A 24409-nucleotide genomic window follows, 5' to 3' on the forward strand; every position below is an offset into this window, starting at 1 on the left:
GTGTGCTGGCTTTCTCAAAGGCTGGTTATGCAAGCAGTGAAGTTGTCACTTGGACAGAATCAAGACCTCTGGTTAGTCTAAATGTTGCAGGCAGTGAAATTAGTTGTTGTTTTATCCTCCTTGTAGCTGGGTCATTTTGTCATGAATTGCTGTAACGGCCTGAGTTGGTTGGCCTTCAGCCAGGAAGTGGTGCTTTCGAGAGAGCACCAGTTGCAGTAGTAGTAGGGTGGTCTAAGCTTGCACTAAGTTGGCCAAGGTAAGTAATCTAGTTTCCTAGGTGATGGGCAAGGCCATAAAGCTCCCAAGTGTTTCTGTCTTTTGTGTTTGAATACCAGGGTGGGTAGAGAAATATCATCATGTAGGGGCAGGTTTAGGTGGGTCTGGACTGACACTCTCCTTGTGCTGGGCTAGTGGCAGCCACTGTAGGGGATGGGGTGTGGTTCTTGGGCCAATGGGGTTATATTTCAGAGGGGATTATGGCTGCCTCTACTGTGCCATATATTTCATCAGAAAAGTGGGGTATAGCCTGTAGCAAAATGCTTCACTCAGCTCCCACACAGCTGGTGAGGCCGATGTTGCTCCCAGAGTGCCGTGCTCAGAACTTACCCCAGACTGTACACTTCCCCACTGAGAAAGCAAGCACAGTTGTCAGGCTTTACCCCTCCCTGTCTGCCCACACTGTCAGTGGCAGCTTCTGTGTTTGTATATGCAGTAGTTCTTGTTTGCCCCCCAAATTAGTTTTTTGCCTGTCTCATGAAATTTGCAGTGGCATACCATTTCTCTCAAAGGATCTGTGAATTCTTTTGGTTTTCCTGTTACATTCTTGCAGTAGTTCTTGAAGCAAAAGTTCATGGTATGAGTCTCCACATTGTGTTCTGTCTGTCCAAGTAAGAGCTGCACATTAGCCCTGTCTCTTATATGCCATCTTCCTCCCTGTCTCTACTGTAATTTTTAAGCTTTTTGGGGGGCTTGGGAAAAGAGCATCATTTAGTGTTGATTTTGGCCACTGTAGAGACAAACTCTGAGTACTTTATCTGAAACGTAAAGTTAGATTCTAAAATTCTAAACTTACACCCTTAGCAAAGTATGCTTGTAGGGGCATTGGTAACATAAACGTTAAAAAAAAAAAAAAAAAAAAAAAGTAAGTATAGCTAGGCACAGCGACTCACACCTGTAATTCCAGCTTATTTGGAGGCCAAGGCAGGAGGACTGATTGAGCCTAGGAGATCAAGGCTGCAGTGAGCCGTGATTGTGCCACTAACTCCAGCCTGGGAGACCGAGTGAGACCCTGTGTCCAAAAAAGTAAAAATAAAGCAAGAAAAATAAATTTTGAAAAATATGATATAACTTTAGAATAGGACAAATTTCTTAAGCAAAAAAAGTAAAAAATCAACAAGGGAAAAAATGTAATAATGATCTATTTCCTTATATCAAATTTTTTTAAAAACCATACTTCTCAATAACAGGTGACAGACTGGAGGAAGACATTTACAATGTATATAATTGATGAGACATCCACTTTTTAAAAATTTTCTACATGTAAGTAAGAAAAATGAACAAAGAATAAGGAAATACAAGTCACAAAAATGTAACAGGAAATATATCTGGTAAATAAACCCATAAAATAATGCTCAATCTCTTTAGTACTCAAGGAGGTACAAATTAAACAAGGTGAAATACAGGCACTATTTGTGACTCAGTAAATACTTGGTTTTATCTCTGGAAAACACTCATATACATGGTCAAAGAATAATACACTGAATGCTTATTGGAGCATTGTTTGTAGGAGTGAAAAACTAGAACAAGCAGATGCTTATAAATACTAATAGTTGACATTTATTGCAAGATTCTTATGTGGCAGGTACTATTCTAAAGGCTTTACATGCTCTACTACATTTACCCTCAACATCAATCATATGAAGAAAGTATTATTATTTGCATTTTATTTATAAAAATGAGACATAGGAAGAGTAAGTAATTTGTTCCAAGGTCCTAAGATTAGAGTCTGGTAATCCGACGATAGAGCTAGTGTTCTTAACCACTGTGATACTATACAGTGAATTGGCTAAATAGTCTATTATTTGAACTATGAATTATAAATGGCAGTTAAAAAAAATAAGGTTCAGTAAAGTATAGATCTCTAATATGTAGATTTTTGGTGAGATAGATCTTAGTATAAAGATCTCCAACATATATTGTAGAATGAAGAAGACATTGCATAAAAATATCTAGTATAATAACATCTATTTTTTAATTCCCTGTATATATTCTATATTTTCTACATATACATAGAAATGTATGAAGAGCACATGGGAAAATATCGAAAAGGACGAGGGAGAAGGCAGTGGAGAGAAATTAGTAGTGGGTGCATCTATCCAAAAAATTTCAGCTTTATCTGTAAATATTAACTTTTATAAATTAATATTTTAAAGGAGAATTAAAGAAAGGTTTACAGTCCAGGGTTGTAAGATTCTTGGAGGTCATCATTAGGCCCTAACAACAAGTAAACTGGAAAATCAGAAAACTCAACAACTCTTTTTAGATCCATAAGAAGTGAGGTCACAAGGAAAACCACTGCTCCCCAAACTGGGGAGGCAGACAGAAAAATACGTAAAAGAAATCAAAGCAGAAACCTCTATGGAAACAAGTGCCAGGGTAAGAAAACCTAAACTGTAAATGATGAACTGTTTGGGGCTCAATGTGGACTAGTGTTTGAGATGAAAACTCCAGGTGAGTCCAGTCATCAGGAAGCTCCCACACCAAGAGCTTGGAACTGTGAGGCACTATCTGGTAAGATTGGGACAAGTTAAAATGAAAATACAACATACCAAAGTTATGGAATGCAACAAAAGGAGTTATCAGCAGGAAGTTTTCAGTAATAAATGGCTACATTAAGAAAAGAGCAAAATCTGAAATTTAAAAAAAAAATCACTTTACAATGCCAGGAAATAAAAAAAGAACAACTAGTACACAAAGTAAGCATAAGGAAATAATAAAGATGAAAGAAGCAAATTAAATGAAGACTAGAAAAAACAATCAAAAATATTCACAAAATTAAGACTTGTTTTTTGAAAAGATAAAGCAATAGAATTTTAGCTAGAGTAAAAAGGGAGAGAAAAGATATAAACAAATAAATTTATAAATGAAAGAGGAAGCATTACAACTGATACCAGAGAAATCTGAAAGATCATGAGACTACTATTAACAATTACATATCAACAAATTGGATAACCTAGAAGTGGATGAATCCTAGACATAAAATCTAGCATGCCTGAACCATGAAGAAATAGAAGATCTGAATAAATTGATAACATGAAAAGAGATTAAATCAGTTATCAAAAATCTCCTGGCAAAAAAGTTTAGAGCTAGATGAATTCACTGGGGAAGTCTATCCAAACTTTAAGAATTTTAGCAATTCTAAAGCTCTTCTAAAACTTTGAGAGGATGTAACCCTTTCAAATTTATTCTGTGAGGCCAACTTTACCCTCATACCAAAAGCAGACACTATAAGAAGAAAATTACAATCGCTATTCCTGATGTACATAGATAAGAAAAGCCTCAGCAAAATGCTATAAACTGACTTCAGCAGGAATTACACAACTTGAAAAAGTGAATTTAAACCTTGGAAGCAACAATGTTTAACACATGCAAATAATAAATATGATACTGAGACAGACAGGTCAGGAAGCTCCCTGACAAAATTCCAGCTGGCCTGTGCATTGGGAGGAGAGCACACTAGGGTGGAGACACAAAAGTTTTCATTCTTTGAAGCAGGGAGAAGCCTCGCCCCTCCTCTTCCTGTGTGGAACTTCGGATTCAACTGCAAGGCAGGAAGCCGAACAGCAGGGACTCTGGCTTTGTAGAAGGTACCTGTTTCCCTTTTTTTTCCCTTTTCACCCAATAAAACCCTGCCTTATTCACCCTTCAAATTGCCTGTGAGCCTAATCGTTTGTGGCCTTGTGACAAGGACCCCGTCTTTAGGTGAACTAAGGAAAAGTCCCTCAACAATACACTATATAAACAGAATCAAAAATAAAAATCACATGATCATCTCAATAGATGTAGAAAAAAAAATTGTGAGTTCAACACCCTTTTGTGGTAAAATCTCTCAAAAAATTAAGTATATAAGAAATGTACTTCAACATAATAAAGGTCATATATTACCCACCTACAGCTAATACAGTCAATTTAAAAAACTGAAGGCTGTTCCTCTACGATCATGAACAAGGCAAGGATTCTCACTTCACCACTTCTAATTGACATGATACTAGAAGTCCTAGCCAGTGTAATTAGACAACAAAAAATAAGTCTTACATATAGGAATGGAAAAAGTAAAACTGTCTATTTGCATATAATGTGATATCACATTTAGAAAACCCTAAAAAACTTCTCAAAAAAGTGTCAGAACTAATACATCAACTCAGTAATATTATAGGACACAGAATCAGCATACAATTATCTGCTACATTTCTATATACTAACAGCTTATCAGAAAAAAATAAGGAAACAATCTTATTAAAATCTAATCTAAAATATCAGCAAAAAAGATAAAATTAGACATAAATTCAATCAAGAAAATGAAAAAGGTGTACACTGAAAACTACAAAACAATTGAAAGACAACAAACTAGACAAAAATAAATTGAAATATATTTTTGTGTTATGGAATTGCTAAAATGTTCATACTACACAAAGCAATCAACAGATTCAACTCAATCCCTATCAAAATTCCAATGACCTTTTTCACAGAAATAGAATAAGTTATCCTAAAATTTATATGAAACCAAAAAAGACCCTGTAAGCAAAGCAATTTTGAGTAAGTAGAACAAAGCTAAAGACAGCAGACTTCTTGATTTCAATTATATTACATATTTATAGTAATTAAAATAGTATTGGCACTGGCATAAAACAGACATGTAGACCAAAAGAACAGAATTAAGAACCCTGAAATAAATCCTCACATATAAAGTCAGCTAATTTTCGACAAGGATGCAAAGAATGGTCACTTCAATAAATGGTGTTGGAAATACTAGTTATCAACATGAAAACAGATAAAATTTGACTCTTATCTTCCCCCATACACACAATCAATGCATAATGAATTCATGACCCAACAATAAGGCGTGAATCTGTAAAAGTCCTAGAAAAAAACCTAGTGGAAAAAGTCCTATAAAATGATTTTGACAATAATTTTTGTATGTGACATACAAAGCAAAAGTAAGAGATATAAAAATAAACAAATGGGAATACATCAAACTAAAAAGCTTCTGCACAGCTAAGAAACAATTAACAAAATAAAAGGCAACCTATGCAATGGGAGAAAACATTTGCAAAACATGCATCTGATAAGGGGTTAATATCCAAAATATCCGAGAAACTCATACCATGGAACAGCTAAAATACACCCAATTTTTAATAATGGGCAAAGGACCTAAGTAGACATTCTTCCAAAAAAAACATAAAATGCTCCAAGTAGATGAATAGTTGCTCAATATCACAAATAACCCAGGAAATACAAATCAAAACCACAATACGATATTACCTTACATCTGTTTGAATGGCTATTATTAAAATGCCAAAAGATAAATTATTCTGCAAGTGTGGAGAAAAGAGAACACTTGTACACTCTTGGTGAAAATGTAAATATATACATCAATTCTCAAAAACAGTATGCAGGTTTCTCAACAAATTAGAAACAGAAATACCGTATGATCTAGCGATCCCACTTATGGGTGTATATATCAAAAATAATTGAAACCACAATTTCAAAGAAATATGTGCACTCCTTTGTTCACTGCAGCATTGTTTACAATAGCCAAGATATGAGAAACATGTAAATGCCCATCAATAGATGAATAAATAAGAAATTGTGATATTATATATATATATATATATATAAATAATATTCAACCTTAAGAAAGAAGCAAATTCTGCCATTTGTTACAAAATGAATGGACCTAGAGGGCATTATGCTAAGTAAAATAAACTAGACACAGAACAAAAACTGTATTATTTTACTTATTTGTGGTATGTAAATTAGTCGAACTCATACAAACAGGGAATAGAATGGTGGTTACTAAAGACTGAGGTAAGGCAGAAATGGAAAGGTGATAGTTTGAGGGTCAAAATTTCAGTTATGCATGATAAATTGGTTCTGGAGATCTACTATATAGCATAGGGACCATATCTAACAATACTCTATTGTATACTTAAAATTGCTAAAAGAAATAGATCTTATATTAAATGTTCTTAACATTAAAAAACAAGAAAAAAGATATTAATAACAAATGGGACAGGTGAAAACTTTGATAAGTGATGTATATGTTTAGAGTGTTGATGGTGATGATCGTTACACAAGTATATACGTAGCTCCAATTTATCAATATGTATATATTAAATGTGTAAAGATTTTAATATGTCAATCATACCTTAATAAGGTGGTTTAAAAAAAATGAAAATGGGAATGACTTTATTAATTTCAAACATAAGAGCAAGGGACATTATCAGTGAGCAGAAAAAATGAAATAATAAAAATTAAAACAGAAATCAATGCATTTGGACACAGGAAATCAAGAGAAAATAAACAGACCAAAAGGTGGTTCTTTGAAAAGATTAACACAAATGAAAAACCTCTAGCCAGGCTAATTAAGAAAGAAAAAGAGAGTGCTAATGCAGGGCCTAGACTTCTAGTGCCTCTGAGGCAGAACCAAAGTAGCATGCACCCAGGGAAATTCCTGTTCCTGTCTGCCTGTCTGCCTGTGACCTGTGAACCTGTTACAAAACTCTAGGGCCAGCTGATTTTTTTGCTTGCAGGATGGTTTCGAACAGAAATAATACTTGTTTACTATAGGAGTCCTAGTTTTTATTTTTCTGTTCCATGAATGCTGTGAAATGATTTATTCCTTTCAGGCCAGGAATCTCATAGGCATATATGCCTCTAGGTTAGGATTATCCTAACTCACTAAAGATGTCAGGCTATTGGGGCTGAGAGGAGTTTGGGCTGTTAAAAAAAAAAAAATGTTTTTCTCTCAAACTGGTGACCAACAAATAGCTAAGACAATTTTGGTACTTTACCTATCTCTGCAAAGAATGGATAATTTGACATACCATTAATTACAACCTCCAATCATATCAAACAAAACTACCCTAAAAGAAAAACTAATGGACACTCTCAAAAAAAATTTAAATAACAGAAGATCAAAAAGACTTTAGAATTTGGGAAATAAAGGAAAACAGAAGATGCTAATTACTGATATCTAAAATGAAAAGTGGACATCACTATAAAGCCGATGGAGATTAAAATGATACTAAACTATTTTTTTCAACTTTTATGCACAACTACATGTGCAAGTTAGTTGCAAGAGTATATTGCATGACCCTGAGGTTTGGGGTATTAATGATCCCATCACCCAGATAGTGAGCATAGTACCCAATAGGTAGTTTTTAAAAATTCTCAGACATTCCATTCCCTCTGTCATCTAGTAGTCCCTAGTGTCTATTGTTCCCAACTGTTTAGCTATGTGTACTCAGTGTTTGGCTCCCACTTTTATATGAGAGCATGTAGAATTCAGTTTTCTTCTCCTGCATTAACTTGGATAATGACTTCCAGCTACATCTGTGTTTCTGCAAAAAACATGATTGCATTCTGTTTTATGGCTGTGTAGTATTCCATGGTGATACATACTACAGTTTCTTTCTTTCTTTCTTTCTTTCTTTCTTTCTTTCTTTCTTTCTTTCTTTCTTTCTTTCTTTCTTTCTTTCTTTCTTTCTTTCTTTCTTTTAGATGGGCTAAGGTTTACCTACTTACATAACATTTAAAAATAATTCATTGGATGGCTGGCAAGATGGCCAAATAGGAACAGCTCCAGTCTCCAGCTCCAAGCAAGACCAATGCAGAAGGTGGCTGATTTCTGCATTTTCATCTGAGGTACCTGGCTCATCTAATTGGGACTGCCTAGGCAGTGGGTGCAGCTCATGGAGGGCAAGCAGAAGCAGGGTGGGGTGTTGCCTCACCTGGGAAGCACTAGGGGTTGGGGAACTCCCTTCCCCAGCCAAGGGAAACCATGAGGGACTGTGCCATGAGGAAGGGTGCATTCCAGCGCACATACTGCACTTTTCCCATGGTCTTTACAACCCCCAGACCAGGAGATTCCCTCCGGTGCCTACTCCTCCAGGGCCCTGAGTTACAAGCACAAAACTAAGCAGCCATTTGGGCAGACACCAAGTAAGCTGTAGGAGTTTTTATTTATTTATTATTATTTTTTTCATACCCCAGTGACACCTGGAATGCCAGAAAGGAAGAACCATTCACTCCTCTGGAAAGGGGGCTAAAGCCAGGGAGCCAAGTGATCTAGCTCAGTAGATCCCACCCCAATAGAGACCAGCAAGCTAAGATCCACTGGCTGGAAATTCTCACTGCCAGCATGGAAGCCTGAAGTAAACCTAGGATGCTCAAGCTTGGTGGGGGGAGGAGCCTCCACCATTACTGAGGCTTGAGTAGGTGGTTTTCCCGTCACAGTGTAAACAAAGCCACTAGGATATCTGAATGGGGTGGAGCCCACCACAGTTCAGCAAAGCCACTGTAGCCAGACTGCCTCTCTATGTTCCTTCTCTGTGGGCAGGGCATCTCTGAAAGAAAGGCAACATTCCCAGTCAGAGGCTTATAGATAAAATTCTCATTTCACTGGGACAGAGCACCTGAGGGAAAAGGGCAGCTGTGGGCACAACTTCAGCAGATTTAAACATTCCTGCCTCCTGGCTCTGATGAGAGCAGTGGATCTCCCAGCAGAGTGCTTGAGCTCTGCTAAGGGACAGACTGCCTCCTCAAGTGGGTACAAGACCCCTTTGCCTCCTGACTGGGAGACGCCTTCCAGTATGAATCGACAGACACCTAATACAGGAAAACTCCAACAAGCATCTGGCAGGTGCCTCTCTGGGACGAAGCTTCCAGAGGAAGGAACAGGCAGCAAACATTGCTGTTCTGCAGCCTCTGCTGGTGATTCCCAGGCAAAAAGTTTCTGGAGTAGACCTCCAACAAACTGCAGCAAACCTGCAGCAGAGGGGCTGTTAGAAGGAAAACTAACAAGCAGAAAGGAATAGCATCAACATCAACAAAAAGGATGTCCACACAAAAACCTCATCTGAAGGTCACCAACATCAAGGACCAAAGATAGATAAATCCATGAAGATGAGGGAAAACCAGTGCAAAAAGTCTGAAATTTCCCAAAACCAGAATGCCTGTTCTCCTCCAAAGGATCACAACTACTCACCAGCTAGGTAAAAGAACTGGATGTAGAATGAGTTTAACGAATTGACAGATGCAGGCTTCAGAAGGTGGTAAAAACAAACTCCTTCAAGTTAAAGGAGCATATTCTAACCCAATGCAAGGAAACTAAGAACCTTGAAAAAGGTTAGAGTAATTGCTAACTACAATAACCAGTTTAGAGAAGAACATAAATGACCTGATGGAGCTGAAAAACACAGCATGAGAACTTTGTGAAACATACACAAGTATCAATAGCTGAATCAATCAAGCAGAAGAAAAGATATAAGAGGTTGAAGATCAACCTAATGAAATAAAGTGTGAAGAAAAGGTTAGAGAAAAAAGAATGAAAAGGAATGAAGCCTCTGAGAAATATGGGACTATGTGACAAGACCAAGTCTACTTTTCACTGGTATACCTGAAGGTGACAAGGAGAAGGGAACCAAGTTGGAAAACACTCTTCAGGATATTATCCAGGAGAATTTCCCCAACCTAGTAAGCCAGGTCAACATTCAAATTCAGGAAATACAGAGAACACCACAAAGATACTCCTCGAGAAGAGCAACCCCAAGACACATAATCATCAGATTCACCAAGGTTAAAATGAAGGAAAAAATGTTAAGGGCAGCCAGAGAGAAAGGTCTGGTTGCCCACAAAGGGAAGCCAATCAGACTATCAGTGGATTGCTCTACTGAAACCCTACAAGCCAGAAGAGAGTGGGAACCAATATTCAACATTCTTAAATAAAAGATTTTTCAACCCAGAATTTCATATCCTGCCAAACTAAGCTTCATAAGTGAAGAAGAAATAAAATCCTTTACAGACAAGCAAATGCTGAGAGATTTTGTCACCACCAAGACTGCCTTACAGGAGCTCCTGAAGGAAGCACTAAACATGGAAAGGAACAACCGGTACCAGTCACTGAAAAAAAAAACATACCAAATTGTAAAGACCATGACAATATGAAGAAACTGCATCAATTAACGGGCAAAAAACCAGCTAGCATCATAATGACAAGATCAGATTCACACATAACAATATCATCCTTAAATGCAAATGGGCTAAATGCCACAATTAAAAGACACCAACTGGCAAATTGGATAAAGAGTCAAGACCCATCAGTGTGCTGTATTCAGGAGACCCATCTCATGTGCAAAGACACACATAGGCTCAAAATAAAGCAATACAGGAATATTTACCAAGCAAATGGACAGAAAAAAAAAAGCAGAGGTCTCTGATAAAACAGACTTTAAACCAACAAAGATCAAAAAAGATGAAGCAGGGCATTACATAATGGTAAAGGGATCAATGCAGCAAGAAGAGCTAACTATCCTAAATATACATGCACCCAATACAGGAGCACCCAGATTCATAAAGCAAGTTCTCAGAGACTCACAAAGAGACTTAGACACCCACACAGTAGTAGTGGGAGATTTTAACACCACACTGTCAATATTAGACAGATCAGTGCAACAGAAAATTAACAAGGATATTGAGGACTTGAACTCAGCTCTGGACCAAGGAGACTTAATAGACATCTATAGAACTCTCCACCCCAAATCAACAGAATATACTTTCTTCTCTGCACCACATTGTATTTATTCTAAAATTGACCACATAATTGGAAGCAAAACACTCCTTAGCAAATGCAAAAGAATGGAAATCATAACAAACAGTCTCTCAGATCACAGCGCAATCAAATTAGAACTCAGGATTAAGAAACTCACTCAAAACCACAGAACTACAAGGAAACTGAACAACCTGCTCCTGAAAGAACACTGGGTAAATAACGAAATTAAGGTGGAAATAAATAAGTTATTTGAAACCAATGAGAACAAAGACACAATCCACCAGAATCTCTGGCACACAGCTAAAGTAGTGTTTTGAGGGAAATTTATAGCACTGAATTCCCACAGGAGAAAGCGGGAAAGATGTAAACTTGACACTCTAACATCACAATTAAAAGAACTAGAGAAGTGAGACAAACAAATTCAAAAACTAGCAGAAGACAAGAAATAACTAATATCAGAGCAAAACTGAAGAAGATAGAGTCATGAAAACCCCTTCAAAAAATCCCAGAATCCAGGAGCTAGCTTTTTGAAAAGATTAACAAAATGGACTACTAGCCAGAATAATAAAGAAGAAAATAAAGAAGATTAGAATAGACACAATAAAAAATGGCAAAGGGGATATCACCACTCATCTCACAGAAATACAAACTACCATCAGAGAATACTATAACCACTTCTATGCAAATAAACTAGAAAATCTAGAAAAAATGGATAAATTCCAGACACATACCTCCCCCAAGACTAAGTCAGGAAGAAGTCATATCCCTGAATAGACCAATGACAAGTTCTGAAATTGAGGCAGTAATTAATAGCTTACCAACCAAAAAAAGCCCAGGACCAGATCGCTTCACAGCCAACTCCTACCCAAGGTACAAAGAGGAACTAGTACCATTACTTCTGACACTATTCTAACCAAAAGAAAAAGAAGAATTTCTCCCTAACTCATTTTTTGAGAGCAGCATCATCCTGATACCAAAACCTAGAAGAGACACAACAAAAAAGAAAATTTCAGGCCAATATCCCTGATGAAGATTAACACAAAAATCATCAATAAAATACCAGGAAACCTAACCCAGGAGGACGTCAAAAAGCTTGTCCGCCACGATCAAGACATCTTCAATGCTGGGATGCAAGGCTGGTTCAACATACACAAATCAATAAACATAATCCATCACATAAAGAGAACCAATGACAAAGATCATGGTTATTTCAATAGATGCAGAAAAGGCCTTCAATAAAAGTCAACACAATTTTATGCTAAAAACTCTCAATTAACTAGGTATTGATGGAACATATCTCAAAATAATAAGAAGTATTTATAACAAACCCACAGCCAATATCCTGTTGAATGGGCAAAAGCTGGAAGCATTCCCTTTGAAAACCAGCACAAGACAAAGATGCCCTCTCTCGCCACTTCTATTCACCATAGTATTGGAAGTTCTGGTCAGAGAAATCGGGCAAGTGAAAAAATCAAGGGTATTCAGATAGGAAGAGAGGAAGCCAAATTGTCTCTGTTTGCAGATGACATGGTTGTATATTTAGAAAACCTATTGTCTCAACCCCAAATCTCCTTAAACTGATAAGCAACTTCAGCAAAGTCTCAGGATACAAAATTAATGTGTGAAACTCACATGCATTCTTATACACTAATAATAGCCAAACAGAGAGCCAAATCATGAGTAAACTCCCATTCACAATTGCTACAAAGAGAATAAAATACCTAGGAATACAACTTACAAGGGATGTGAAGGACCTCTTCAAGGAGAACTACAAACCACTCAAGAAAATAAGACAGGACGTAAACAAATGGAAAAATATTCCATGCTCATGAATAGAAAGAATCAATATCTTGAAAATGGCCATACTTCCCAAAGTAATTGATAAATTCAAGGGTATCCCCATGAAGCTACCAATGACTTTCTTCACAGAATTAGAAAAAAACTAATTTAAAGTTCATATGGAACCAAAAAAGAGCCCGTATAGCCAAGAGAATCTTAAGCAAAAAGAACAAAGCTGGAGGCATCACACCACCTGACTTCAAACTATACTACAAGGCTACAGTAATTAAAACAGCATGGTACTGGTACCAAAAAATATATATAGATCAATGGAACAGAGCACAGGCCTCAGAAAGAACACCACACATCTACAACCATCTGATCTTTGACAAATCTGACACAAACAAGCAAAGGGGAAAGGATTCCCTATTTATTTTATTTTATTATTTTTTTTTTTGTGAGAGTTGCTGCAGAGAATTTGTGGCCATTTGCAATGTACCACAATAGTCTCCTCCTATTCTTTTATTTATTTATTTATTTATTTATTTATTTATTTATTTATTATTATACTTTAAGTTGTAGGGTACATGTGCACAACGTGCAGGTTTGTTACATATGTATACTTGTGCCATGTTGGTGTGCTGCACCCATCAACTCGTCATTTACATCAGGTATAACTCCCAATGCAATCCCTCCCCCCTCCCCCCTCCCCATGATAGGCCCCGGTGTGTGATGTTCCCCTTCCCGAGTCCAAGTGATCTCATTGTTCAGTTCCCACCTATGAGTGAGAACATGCGGTGTTTGGTTTTCTGTTCTTGTGATAGTTTGCTAAGAATGATGGTTTCCAGCTGCATCCATGTCCCTACAAAGGACACAAACTCATCCTTTTTTATGGTTGCATAGTATTCCATGGTGAGGATTCCCTATTTAGTAATTGGTATTGGGGAAACTGGCTAGCCATATGCAAAAAACTGAAACTAGATGCCTTCTTTAACCTTATACAAAAATTAATTCAAGATGGATTAAAGACTTAAACGTAAGATCTGAAACTATATAAAAAACTAGAAGAAAACCTGAGTAATACCACTCAGGGCATAGACATGGGAAAAGACTTCATGACTAAAACACCAAAAGCAATGGCAACAAAAGCCAAAACTGACAGACGTGATCTAATTAAACTAAAGAGTTTCTGCACAGTAAAGGAATCTATCATCAGAGTGAGCAGGCAACCTACAGAATAGGAGAAAATTGTTGCAACCTATCCATCTGACAAATGGCTAATATTCAGAATCTACAAAGGACTTAAACAGATTTACAAAAAAGGAAAACATCAAAAAGTGGGTGAAGGATATGAACACACACTTCTCAAAAGAAGACATTCATGCAGCCAACAAACATATGACAACAAGCTCATTATCACTGCTCATTAGAGAAATGAAAATCAAAAGTACAATGAGCTACGATCTCACGCCAGTTAGAATGGAGATCATTAAAAAGTCAGGAAACGACAGATGCTGGAGAGGATGTGGAGAAATAGGAACATTATTACACTGTTGGTGGGAGTGTAAATTAGTTCAACCATTGTGGAAGACAGTGTGGCGATTCCTCAAGGATCTAGAACCAGAAATACCATTTGACCCAGCAATCCCATTACAGGGTGTTATAAATCATTCTACTATAAAGACACATGCACACAAATGTTTATTGCAGCACTGTTCACAATAGCAAAGACTTGGAACCAACCCAAATGCCTATCAATGATAGACTGGATAAAGAAAATGTGGCGCATATACACGAGACAGTACTGTGCAGCCATAAAAATGGATGAGTTCATGTATTTGCAGGGACATAGATTAAGCTGGAAACCATCATTATCAGCAAACTAACACAGGAACAGAAAACCACACACCACATATTCTCACTCATAAGTGGGAGTTGAACAGCGAGAACACATGGACGCAGGGAGGGGAACCTCACATACCAGGGTGTGTAGGATGGTGGGGGGCTAGGAGAGGGATAGCATTAGGAGAAATACCTGATGTAGATGACGGGTCAATGGGTGAAGCAAGTCACCATGGCACATGTATACCTATATAATAAACCTGCACATTCTGCACATGTATCCCAGAACTAAAAGTATAATAAAATATAACAATAATAATTCATTTACTTCAGAAACATGGCAGACGATTGAGAGTACTATTGAAACACTTAAAATTCAGAGAATGTCAGGAAAGCAAAGATGAAGATCACAAATCCATTTCTGAGTTGGAGTAAAAGATCTTAGCCAGGCCCCCATCCTAGGCTAGTCTCCTCCGTTAAGCAGGGACAACCAAAAGATAAGAAAGCCTTGGCCTCATCCCTATCATGAGACAGCCCGAACTGCTCAAAAATAAGAAACAACTAGATGATACTGAGGACTGATTCCTGATGAGTCATTAGGAATGTCAGTTGGTTCTCTTTTCAGTAGGTGGCTTAGCACCCTTCTGGAGAACGGAGTAGGAGTCTGGGGCTGGAGGCTGAAGACCAACATCCATCAAAGTTTACCTTCTTTTCAGTAATGCTCTTTTTCTTATTTCAACAGCAAGAAACCTGAAATCCAGGGAAGTCATTTAAGAAACCCCTCTGATTGCAACCTGAAAACGTCTCCCAAGCGAGACTGGGGGTGGAGATGATGACTTCAAATTCAGTGGGCCTCTTGTTCGATAGGGGAGAAGCCAGAGAAGAATCTGGTGTTGCCGGCCAGAGTTTGTTTCTCTTTCTTCTCTGGAGCTTTGTTTTCTTGGCATTCTGTTGCTACATGTTTCAACTCTGGGAGGTCAAAAGGGGGTAGGGGAACTGGAGCAGTCTTCTTTGACAGCACCTGCTCCACGTCACACATTTCTTTCCGGATCCTGCTATTGGGGGTGGCACAGACGGGGTTAAAGAAGCTCAGTCCTGGGATCCCCTCAGTAGGATACTCCAGTTTGAAGGAGCCTTCAGAATCCTGGGCCCATTCAATGGTGCACAAGCTATCCTTGCCTTGCTGGCGGTCCTGACACTTTGTGGGGTCACAGCTACAGTCCACACCACAGTCTGAATTTTGCTTCCTCCACCCACACCAACCCTTGCAGGAACACCCTTGGATTTTCTTCCTGGACACCTTAACTAATTTTTTTGGCTTCCATTACTCATCATCCCCCTCATCACCATCACCATCACCATCCTCATGCTCATTCACAGAATGCTTTGAACAATATTTTAGATCCTCGATGACCATTCTTTGCTCCAGGAAGTTTAACACGAGGTTTAGGCTTAGGTGGGACATATTCAAAAGAAGAGTCTGGAGACAGAAGAGTATCCTTAGGAAGATATTTCTGTCTACTGGCTACCTGGAGAAGGGTCAGGGGTCAGTTTTTGCTTCATGATTTCATTCTCTTAAAAACTGCTGATTTTGCTCACACACTACTTGCTTCTTCTCAAGTTCTTCATCCTGACACTTCAGTGTGCTCAGTAGCTGCTGTTCCTTCTCACTGACTGATTCCTCTAACTGCTTCTCTGCAATTTGGCTCTGCTGCAGCTGGCCGAGACGGTACAACCCCTTCTCTTGGTGCTGTTTCTCCATTCTGACCAGCTCAGCTCATAACTGTCTCTAACTCAGCAAAATGATTTTATTCCTCAAACAGCATCTTCTGCATATCAGCACAGCTGACCTTGCTTTGTTTCAGGCTGCTTTCAAGTTTGCTGACCTGTATTTTGGAGGAGACCAGCTCTCAAATCAAATATTTCAGGGCACAGTTGGCTTCCAGAATGGTATCAATATTCTCCCAGCATTGTTTTGGCCTGTCTTCACTTTCTGTATCCAGCAGCTTCTGCTGTAGTTCAGCTATCTGAGAGCACTCCTGAGTTCCATTTCAGTCTCTAGGCTTTCAATTGGCTTTGTAATAGAATTTTCTGACTCCGAAACTTGACCACGCACTTCAGTAAGGGAGAATGTATGTCTCTGGAGTTTAGGAGGTGGATTCTCCCCAGACTCCTTTTTTTTTTCTTTGAGTTGAGCCACATCCTGAACCAGGATCTTTCTATCTTCAGGGAGCCCATCAGATGGCGTTTGGCTTCCTGAGTAGTGACCATAACCTCAATTTTGTTTCCAAGCCAATTCTTCACTCCAGTTGCAGTGCCTTCCACTCCATGGCTCTGAGTCTCTTTCCGCTTATATGCGACTTCCCATTGTTTCTGGAGAGCATCCCTGAGACACTTGCTGGCAGCTGCTGCCTCCTCTGTTTTACATCTTAGCTCATTGGATTGTTTCTTGAAGTTTCTTTCAAATTTGAGAAGTTCATATTGCCTCTTACTGACTCATTCTTTTAACTGTATTACTTATTTGTCTTTTTTCTGCTTCCACTGTCTAAACTTCTCAGCATCCTCTTTCATTTGACACATTAACTGTACCCACTAGTTTTTCATCATCTGTATCTCCTGGTTCAGACTGGAGACAGTATGCTCTGTGGATTCTTTTAGTTTCAGAAGTTTGGACTGCTCAGTCGGTGTCTTCCTCAGATCAGCTATTTGATCCTCCAGCTCCTGGAGATATTTTCAGTGACCACACTCAACTTGGCTTGGTTGACATCCTTCTTTGCTGTCTGAAGTTTAAGAAAAAATTCTTCCTTTTCCTTTTGCAGATAGATGACTTCCAGTTCTAGTTTTTTTAATATTATGCTGGTATTGGAACTGAATGGGCTGTAGCTGGCAAATGTTCTGAGTCATCTTCCTAGCTAGGGCCTCTTTCAGTGCAGTGGCTTTATTCAACTCAACCAGCTCCTTCGACATCTGAGCTTGACAGAAAACATGCTGAGTGGTAAAAGCATCAGAATACCTGCTCCTCTCTTAACTGGTTTCCACTTGAGCTTCTTGTTCCACCACAGTATTAATGGCTGCAGCCATGCAAGCAGGACTTTCATCCGATAACTTGGTAATCAATTGCTGCAGGTTACAAATTATTTCTACATTTTCTTTCAATTCCTGGTCTTCCAAAGCCTCCACTAGCTTTTGAAGATCCAGTTTTCAGGCTGCATGCTGCCTTAGCTCTTCTAGCTTGGCGTTAATTTTTTTTTTTATTTTTTTTTTGAGACATTGTCTCACTCTGTCACCCAGGCTGGAATGCAGTGGTGCAATCTTGGTTCACTGCAAGTTCCAACTCTTGGGTTCACACCATTCTTCTGCCTCAGCCCCCCGAGTAGCTGGGACTACAGGTACCCACCACCATGCCCAACTAAATTTTTGTATTTGTAGTAGAGATGGGTTTTCACCATGTTAGGCAGGATGGTCTTGATCTCCTGACCTCGTGATCCACCCGCCTCGGCCTCCCAAATTGCTGGGATTACAGGCATGAGCCACCGTGCCTGGTTAGTGTTCATTTTTTCATTCACTTGCTCTGTCAAAATGATTCTCTCCAACATCTGGGCTGTCTGACCAGCTGCCTCGCTCAGACCACAACTTAATCTTTTATTCTCCATCAGGGATTGTAGATTATCTGATGGTTACACATTTATAGATCCAGGCAGGGTATGTCCATGGGCTTGTAGCAACAAGACTTGTAGCTGTTGTAGCTGTTTTACCCATTGCTTTAGATGATTAAGTTCAGTTGTCTGGGGATCAATATTAGCAACAGGTTGGTTCCTGGTTTTTCTTACTCTGTCATCATAGCGAAGGGTATTTAGTTTCTTCTGGATTGGAACCAGCAAGACTCACACAGGCTATTATAAGAGTATGGTTATTACCACTTAGAGAATCTTGAAGCAGTGGAGCCAATTTGGAATCTCTGTAAGACACAAAGTCACCCTTTTTGTCATCTCCAAGAGCACTGATTATATTTCCCAAGCATAGAAGGCCTTGATTAATATTAATACCCTCTTTTAGACAAACCTCTTCAGCCTTGGTTTTCTTCTGTCTTTCTGATTCAGCGAGGTCTACAAGATGCAGCTTGGAATGAAAGCTGCTATTCTTGTCACTTTTCTTTCTCTGCTCTATGGAGATTGTAAAGATGGCATGAAATTGGGATGACTGGGAGTTCATAGCTGTGGAGGCCACAGAGTTGTTGCCCTGCTCCAAACAGGAAACAGTATCCAAGGCAACTAAAACAGTCTGCTCAGTGAGTCCTACAATCTTTATGCCTTCCTTAGGATCATCCCATATATTTATTTGAGCTTTCTTACAAGATGGGCACAGAAGATCCAAAATTTCTTCATTGTAAATCTCTAAGAAAGACACGTTCAGAATAAATTCCAAATCACTCTTTTTATCAATTTCTTTGAAGAGCAGTTATATTACCCTAGGAATAACCCCAACTGTTGGTTCATTCTCTTGCTCTGCAGTGTATGCACCTCCCATTGAATAGGTTTTTTTTCCAGAGCAAGTCTGCCCATAGGCCAGGACCATTGCATTATACCATTTAAATATGCCTTTTATGAGTGGTGCTACTGCTGTATTGAAGACTTCTTCCTGTTCATTACAGGGATCAAACACAAAATCATAGTTGAAGGATTTATCAATACCAACCACCACCTGAGGCTCCCTGAGCATGAAGGAAAGGCATATCTGGCAGCCCTCGCTAATCTCTTTGGGGACCGGAGGACAACAACACAGTGCCACTCTTACAGGAATTCCCTTCACCTCTTCCTTCATGATCCTATCTCAGCACTGCCTCAAACTAAACATCCTTTCCTGGTTCTCCCCAGTTCTCCCCTTACTACAGTTTCCTTATCCAGTCCACTGTTGATGGGGATCTAGGTTGATTTCATATATTTGCTATTGTGAATAGTGCTGCAATAAGCACATGAGTGCATGTGTTTCTTTGGTAGAAAAATATATATAATAAAGGTGGCCAAGAGCAGTAGCTCATGCCTGTAATCCCAGTACATTGGGAGGCTGAGGTGGGAGGATCCCTTGAACTCAGTTGTTCAAGACCAATCTGGCCCACATTGTGAAACTCTGTCTTTACTAAAAACACAAGAAAAGTTAGCCAGGTTTGGTAGCACACACCTGTAATCCAAGCTATTCTGGTTGCTGAGGCAAAAGAATCCTTTGGACCTGGGAACAAGGCATTGCAGTGAGCTGAGATTGCACCACTACACTCCAGCCTGGGCGATGAAGTGAGGCTCTGTCAAAAAAGAAGAAAGAAAGAAAGAAAGAAAGAAAGAAAGAAAGAAAGAAAGAAAGAAAGAAAGAAAGAGAGAGAGGAAAAGAGAGAACAATTTATTTTTGAAAGGAATATCTTAAACAGCTCTATGCACACAAAGTCGATAATCTTCATGAAATGGACAAGTTCTTGAAAGACACAGTCTGCTATGTCTCACCACCCCCCTCCAAAAAAATACATAATCTGAATAGGCTTATATATATTAAAGGAATTGAGTAAGTAATTAATGATATTAATATTTAACAATAATAGATACAATATAACTTTTAGAGATAAGAAATGTGATTTAATCAGAAATTTAAAAAATGAAAAAAATTTAATAAAAAGATTATTTAGAAACATAAAAACAGGGTGATATATTTTATACATATAACACATTTTGTTTTTTCCAATAATCAACCAATGGAAATTTGTGGTGCTTCCACTTGTGGGATACTATGTGTAATGCTGCCATGAAAATTTTTGTACAAGTTTTGTTGTGGATATATGTTTTTATTTCCCTTAGGTAGATACTAGGAGTGGAATTGTTGGGTCATATAGTAGCTTTATGTTTAACTTTTCCAGGAACTGCTAGCCTGTTTTCTGAAAAGGCTGCACCTTCCGGTTCATTTTTCAACTCCAGCATAACTCTGATAGTCAAAACTGAAAAAATATATTGAAGTTTCTTAAGACTTGATTCTGGGTCTTCCCCCGTCTCTGCATTGGAACAGTCTTACAAATTCTGAATTTGAATAACTCGAGGTCAATCTTGCACTTTCTGCTAAAAAAAAAAAGAATAAAAACTAAATAAAATAAAATAAATAAATAAATAAAAATAAAAAACAGACTCACTACTTTCTTATTTGGTTCAGTGGTTACTTATTCAACAAGAGAAACACGACTTGACCAATAAAATTGAATAAATGATTGGAATGAAAAATATACAGAAGAAAAATCAGACAAATAAATAATCCAGTAATTGATGAGATACAAATTACAATAGAAAGTTTTTCACCTGTCAATTGATAAACAGCAAGATAAGATGCCAGGAAAGATATAGTAATAATAGCTATTATGGTTTTTTTTTTTTTTTTTTTTTTTTTTTTTTTTTTTTTTTTTTTTGAGACGGAGTCTCGCTCTGTTGTTCAGGCTGGAGTGCAGTGGCATGATCTCGGCTCACTGCAACCTCTGCCTCCCGGCTTCAGGCCATTCTCCCACCTCAGCCTCCCGAGTAGCTGGGACTACAGACGCCTGCCACCGCGCCTGGATAATTTTTTGTATTTTTAGTAGAGACGGGGTTTCACCGTGTTATCCAGGATGATCTCGGTCTCCTGACCTCCTGATCTGCCCGCCTCGGCCTCCCAAAATGCTGGGATTACAGGCATGAGCCACCGCGCCAGGCCTTTGTTTTGAGTGCTTAATATAGGCCATGTGCTTTACAAGCATTATTTCATTTAACTTTTCTATTATCATATTAGGCAGATGCTTTTATTAATTCCATTCTGTAGTACAGAAAAATGTGCCAAAGTCATGCAGCTAGTAACTCGTGGTACTGGGATTTGGGTCCAGATAATCTGACACATTCCCCTGGGTATCTATAATTTCCTTCCTTTAAAAATGAGTGTTTCATGTTCCATTCATGTATATCTTTCCTTCCTGTCTGCACACATAGATGACAGGTGGTCTAACAAAATAATACAGAAAAGCAACAATATGATAGGAAATAAATAAGATCAATAGAAGAGGTGGATTGTCTTCTACATGCTTTTATTCAGAGAACATAGAAGAACTAAATCTTATCTAAAAGAAGACTATGAAGAGCCTTCTTGCCCTACAGAATTCTAGGTCTTGACATTGCAAGGGAATGTCAAAATACAGCCAGGACCCTGTGGTGGAGAAAACAATGGAGTGGAAAATAGAGACAAATTAAACTATTGGAAACATATGGGAATCTGTGTCACCATTAGAGGCTTTTTAAAATAGTCTTTAAAAAAATGCAACCCACTGGAGAAAATGAAAATCTATTTTGTACTACCCAGAGGATTTATTCTAAATTCATTGGTATAGAAGATTTCAAATATATACAAACATAGAAAGATATGATTAGCAATTTATGTGTATAGCCACCGCCCAATTTTTATCAATACATGGCCAGTGTTGATTCATCTATTGTCCTTCCTTATTATTTATCCTATCTGCAAATACTTAAATATATACCTTGAAATAACATGTATTATTTTCGAAAATATAGGATTATTATACACCTAAAATTGTATTTTTAATTTATTTTTTATTTTTGTAGGGACCAGGTAAGTGAATACTTATGTGGTACATGAGATATTTTGACACAGGCATACAATGTGTAATAATCAAATCAGGATAAATGAGGTATTAATCACCTCAACCATTTATTCTTTATGTTACAAACAATCCAATTATACTTTTAGTTATTTTTTAAGTGTACAAATAAATTAGTTTTTACTATAGTCACCCTGTTATCCTGGCAAATGCTACATCACCCCTCATCTCCCGCTACACTTCCCAGCATCTGGTAACCACCCTTCTACTCCATCTTCATGAGTTCGACTGTTTTGATTTTTAGCTCTTAAAAATAAGTGAGAGTATTACTGAGGGATCATGGCAGATGGAAGGCAGGACTAGATTGCAGTTCCAGACAGAGCAGCATGTGGAGGCTTGCATTGTGAATTTTAACTCCAGATCAACTCCAAAAACAAACAGCAATCCTGGGAGGATCCTCTGAAGTAAGCAGACTGCTCCTGCAGGACCCAGGAGAAACCCCAAATACTGTGAGTTCCACAACTGTGGAAGTGGGAAAGGGAGACCATCCTCTCCCGAACACACACCCCCATTGGAAAAGCTGAAGGTCTATTTGCAGGAGAAGTGTCTGACTTTACGTGGAGCTGAGTCAAGTTAGAGAGCCAAGTCAAGTGAAATACAGGGGTAGAGGAAGCAGCAGAAAGGCCCTGGGAGCTCGCTGGGTCTTCAAGCAGTCCATTCCTGCCTGACACCACAGGGATCCGTCTGGAGGGTGGCCAGAGCAGCAGGGGTAAAACTCCACAGGGAAAAAAAAATTCTCTAGCTGAACTGCATAACAATTTGAACAGGGCGAGAATTCTCCTGGCCAGAACTCAAAGGAGGGTACGAATCCAGCATGCGGACTTCACAGACAGGGGGAAGAACTAAAGCCCTTTTCCTTTGCAGCTGAGAGGCAGAAAAACCTCAGGCAAGTTTTTAAGCCCATCTCACCCTCTGCCTGGAAACAGACTCAGGGCTGTTGAGAGAAGCACAGTGGGAGTGAGACCAGCCCTTCGGTTTGCCTGGGAGCTGGGTGTGGCCTGTTACTGTCAACTTTCCCCCACTTCCCTGTCAACCTGAATGACTTAGAAGAGGCAGTCATAATCCTCTTAGGTACACAACTCCAGTGAACTGGGAATCTCATCCCCATCCCCCACAGCAGCAATAGCAAGACCCACCCAAGGATAATCTGAGCTCAGACATGCTTAGCCTGCCCCCACCTGATGGTCCTTCTCTATCCACCCTGGTAGAGAAAGACAAAAGGCATTTAATCTTGGGAGTTCTAGGGCCTCGCCCACCACCAGTCCCTCTCCACACTACTACAACTCATGCTTTCTGGAAAACCCCACCTACTGACAGGAGGCCAACCAGCACAAAAATAGAGCATTAAACTACCAAAGTTAAAGACTGTCATGGATCCACTGCACTCTCCATCACCTCCACCAGAACAAGAGTTGGTATCCATAGCTGAGAGACCCATAGATGCTTCACATCACAGGACTCCGTGCAGACAACTCCCAGGACCAGCCCAGAGCCGGGTAGACTCGCTGGGTGGCTATACCCAGAAGAGAGACAACAATCACTGAAGTTTGGCTCACAGGAAGCCACATCCACTGGAAAAGGGGGAGACTACTACATCAAGGGAACACTGTGGGACAAAAATTCTGCACAACAGCCTTTAGTTCTAGAACTTCCCTCTGACACAGCCCACTAAAATGAGAAGAAAGCAGAAAAACAACCCTGGTAATATGACAAAAAGCTCTTCAACATCCCCCCAAAATCACACTAGTTCACCAGCAATGGATCCAAACCAAGAAGAAATCCATGATTTACCTGAAAAAGAATTTAGGAGGTTAGTTATTAAGCTAATCAAGGAAGGACAAGAGAAAGGCAAATCCCAATCCAAAGAAATCCAAAAAAATTATACAAGAAATGAAGGGGGAAATATGCAAGAAACAGATAGTTTAAAGAAAAAAACAATCAAAAACTCAGGAAACTGCAGACATACTTTTAGAAATGGAAAATGCTCTGGAAAGTCTCAGCAATAGAATTTAACAAATAGAAGAAATAACTTCAGAGCTTGAAGACAAGGTCTTTGAATTAACCCAATCCAACAAAGACAAAGAAAAAAGAATAAGAAAATATGAACCAAGCCTCCAAGAAGTCTGGGATTATGTTAAATGACCAAACCTAAGAATAATGAGCGTACCTGCGGAGGAATACAATTCTAAAAGCTTGGAAAATATATTTGGGGTAATAATCAAGGAAAACTTACCTGGCCTTGCTAGAGACCTAGACATGCAAATACAAGAAGCACAAAGAATACC

General features: G+C 38.7%; 1 pseudogene; it reads right to left on the minus strand.

The window, feature by feature from the left end:
- Positions 1–14847: 14847 nt before the first annotated feature.
- Positions 14848–19512, minus strand: LOC103232250 (chromosome-associated kinesin KIF4A-like; annotated as a pseudogene).
- Between the last annotated feature and the right edge of the window lie 4897 nt (positions 19513–24409).

The sequence above is a fragment of the Chlorocebus sabaeus genome, chromosome X, assembly GCF_047675955.1.
Source record: "Chlorocebus sabaeus isolate Y175 chromosome X, mChlSab1.0.hap1, whole genome shotgun sequence".
In the NCBI taxonomy this organism is placed as follows: Eukaryota; Metazoa; Chordata; class Mammalia; order Primates; family Cercopithecidae; genus Chlorocebus; species Chlorocebus sabaeus.